At 30.7% G+C, this 4,019-nt stretch overlaps 1 long non-coding RNA gene across 1 annotated transcript; it reads left to right on the top strand.

Annotated features, from left to right (window-relative positions):
- Nucleotides 1-382: 382 nt before the first annotated feature.
- Nucleotides 383-2,319, top strand: LOC148920116 (uncharacterized). Its single transcript, XR_016124454.1, has 2 exons — nt 383-1,188; nt 2,187-2,319. It is a non-coding gene; the product is annotated as an uncharacterized LOC148920116 (long non-coding RNA).
- The last annotated feature ends 1,700 nt before the right edge of the window (nt 2,320-4,019 follow it).

Genomic DNA, 4,019 nt, shown 5'->3' with positions numbered 1-4,019 from the left:
GGTTTTTTCTATTAAATTAGGCTTGTCGAATTAGGCTTTTGACTTGAATTGGTGGTTGAGGTAGATGATTTTTTCTATTAAATTTAGGCTGTCAAGGTGGTTGAGACTTTGATGGATTGATAGTTTTTAATTCTAGATATTTGGTGGGTCTAATTTATTTGATTGGTTAATCTTTGAATATTGAATATTGATAAGTTTGGAATGTATTGGTCTTCGGAGCTTTTTTTTTTCCCTCTCATGCTATAACTGCCTTGACAAGTTGTTTACGAGTGTGTGGACTTAAATTTAGACCTCAATCTCTCACACCCCTGTATGCTCTTATTTTTCTTATATATATATATATATATATATAAATTGGGTTTAGTTCCTTAGTGTGTTTTGTTTCTTGGTTTCTGGTTTCTCTTTTAGGTAATAATTTTCTGGTTTAATTTGTTGGTGGGTAGGCATTATGATTCTGCTTTGGTTTGAATTTTTAAAAAAATTTATGTTTCTCTGCTAGCCATTAGTTGATGTGTAGATTTACAACAGCTGCCTCTTCCTGGTTAATCTTCATCGCACATCCCTCCAGTTTATAACTGCTGCTAGTTCTTGGTTTTTTTTAATTATATATATATATATATCATTTTTATGCTTTTAGTTGGCATGTTACTAAATTTTCAAAAAAACTTTAATTATGGTTTTGATTGAAAAAGTTTCTAAGCTGCTTCAGGCCATGGAGTTACGTTCTAAACTAGTATTTGCCAAATTGAAAGTTCGACAATGATTTCTCAATTCTTTCCGTTGAAATACCATTAATCTTTCGCTTGTATTGGCCTCAAAGCAAAGACTAGGTAATTTGGATTTGAAACGTGTGTATTTTGATTTCTGTTCTTAGGTAAATTTTCTTGCTTTATATGATTGCTTTGAGTGTTGTTGTTTTTGTTGCATTTAATTTTGTTTATGCAAGTGAAAGTTCAACAACTGAAATAAACTTTTAATCATGGTCATAGTAGAAAAAATATGGTGGAGGTTGCTATGGTCCTTGAGATCATTGTAGGCCTCTACAAAGGTAGTTCTAACTTCTATTCTATTGATGTGGTCTCTGTGATAGTTTTCATAATGTAGCTGCTTCTTGTTGCTCGTGTAGGGTTGATATGGAAAAGAGATGTGCAGAGAAGGAACGGGCAGAAAAGGGCCAAGTGCCTTCTGGTTATTTTCTTCCTCTTATTTTCAAAGTTTTAGTAGGTAGTTTCTTGCCTTTTTATGAATGATTTTCTTAATGCCTTTTCTTTGCAATATGCGACATTTGACTTTATACAACACCCAATAGTTGAAATGTTGGTAGTTAGCTATAACTATTGTTTTATTTGGCTTGTATGCTTTCCTGTTTACAGGATTTCCCAACCCACTGTACATGAAACTTCACTACAATCAATGGTACCTTGCATATGAAGAGTCCTAATTTACATGACTTCTAAATCTTCATGGGAAAGGGACACACTCTTCTTGTGCTTCTTAATTTGAAATTGGTTTTGATTATGTTTTCTAGTTAGGTATTGTTTTGATTTTGATCTTGGATTTGCGGGTATTCCAACTAGCAGCCCATCCACTCTTCCCAACATCTGATATGGGTAAAATTTTGTTTTGTTTTGTTTTGTTTTTTGTTTTTTCCAGATATATCTCTCTTTGTCTCTATCTTTTATTTTGGTGAATGGTTTGAGATTTTATTTTTTATTTTAGTGATTCATGAGGAATGAATATATATATATATATATATATATTATGAACTGCATGTTGCTACATTGGAAGTGGTATTATTTGCCTAATCTTGACATAGTGCTAAGAATAGTAAGTTTGGAATCACAAAATGAGACCGTAAAGACAAGTACCAAGCAATTGTACATGGCCTTGGAGATAATGGTTGAAGCTAGTCCCAGCTTTTGGCTGCTTTCTTTGCATTGTTTTTGTTTGATATTCAAAGCCTATAAGATTGATGATCTTTATACAATCCAAAAAGTAAAAAAAAGAAAAGAACAAATCTCTACCCCAAATTGGTATATTGCTTTATGTTATTCAAGTTAATTATGTTGTAGGTTTGTTCTTTTTTTGTTTACAATGATGAGTTTGTAATTGTTTTCATATTAGCATATTATTGATGTTTTATGTTTTCCATTCATTTTATTGATGTTTTTGTGATTGTTTTTCAGGTTGGGGTAAAGAACTAGGCCAAGTACAAGACTAATATACTATTTTGGAGTCTATTTATTTGGCTACTTTAATTTGTAATATTTTCATTTTATTTGGAGATTGTATTTTTTTTAATACATAATGACTTGAGATGTTAGATTTATAATTATTGGTTATGTTGGCTTTGAGAATAGTACCATTTAGAATAGCTTTTAAAGTAAATTTCACTGTTATATCATAGTTTATATGCCAATTGAAACAATTATCCCATTAGCATTGTGAATGGGCATTGTACCATAAAGTTGTATTTTGAGATTAGTGTATGCATATTGCCATGTTATTGGCAGCCTTTTCAATTTTGAGAATGTAAATACAATATGTGATTTATCAATGTAATTAATAAACAGGTAGAGCCATTTGCATTCTAATCGGGCAATTGACAAACAAAGCAGTCCCATTTGCATTCCAGTCGTGCAATTGCCATTATATGTGCACCCACTAAATTAATGCACCAGTTATGCATATAAATTTTGTTATGTACTTGTGATTAAACATAGATGCAATTATATTTCCCTCTTTTTTTTAGTTGAAATTATATATTCCTTGTGAATGTTGAGGTGGAATTCAAATATACAAAGATTTTTTAAATTATTTAAGTCGTGTCAATTTTCAATAATCAAGGAAAATTCTACAATCTCCAAAGATTTTTATTTTTTTGGTTACAAGTTAACAAAAACAATTTCAGTTTGGCTATTTGGATTTATATAAAGCTACCCAAGTTTTATTGTTTTTTTTTTTTTTTACAAGTCAGTGAAATTGCCTATTTTGCTTTCACTCAGCCATGTCAAGTTGACAATTGACAAACAGGAACCTTGTAATTGAACTTCCAATTTGCGAAAACATAGCCTGAGTGGTAATTGCCAGATGACCTCTGGCATTTGAGCTCCAAATTGCTCCTATGAGTTTATGGATATAGTTTACAAGTTTTTGGAATTCTCATGTCCAAAAGAGTTTAACATGAGTCATTAATGTTGTAAATCATGGTTTTTACAAGAATAAGGACCCAAATTTACTTCTTCAAGATCCAACAATACCTTAATATTGTAATTGAGATCCTTTTAATTATAAATTAGGCTATTAAAATATTATGGATCAAAGTGAACCTTAAAGTTGTAATGACGATGTCAAATCTCATACATTTTAATCCGATTCTTGTAATCTACAAGAATAGGGGTAAATGTTACAATGTTATGGAATGTTCATGTCCCAAACACTGTAATATGAGTCATTAGTGTTGTCAACTCTTGTTTTTATGAGATTAGAGATAAAATTGATAATATTTGGGAACCCTCATGTCCCAAACATTGTAACATGAGTCCTTAATGTTGCAAATCCTTGTTTTTATAAGATTAGGGATAAATTTTACAATGTTATGGAACTCTCAATCCCAAATACTGAACATTGATCCTTATTCTTGGAAATGCAACGGTTTACAATATTAATGACTTGTATTACAACGGTTTGGACGTAAGTGTTCCATAAACTTGTACAGTACATCCTTAATCTCGTAAATTACAAGATTTGGGTTCCCATTTTTGAGTTTTTGCATCATTATTATAATTTTAAGGTTCTTCTTAATCCATAATCTTGTAATACCCTAATTTACAATAGAAAAGATATCTCTTACAAAATTAAGGTAAGAGTTGACCTTGGAGAAATAAATGTGGTCCTTATTCTTGTAAACACAAGAGTTTATAGTTTTAAGGACCCCTTTTACCATATTTTATACCTTAGTATTCCATCAACTTGTAAAATGTATCCATAAACATGTAATATCATAAATTACAATAGAA

The sequence above is a fragment of the Prunus mume genome, linkage group LG2, assembly GCF_029339155.1.
Source record: "Prunus mume cultivar Tortuosa linkage group LG2, ASM2933915v1, whole genome shotgun sequence".
Classification (NCBI taxonomy): Eukaryota; Viridiplantae; Streptophyta; class Magnoliopsida; order Rosales; family Rosaceae; genus Prunus; species Prunus mume.
This window is presented reverse-complemented; position numbering and strand designations above follow the sequence as displayed.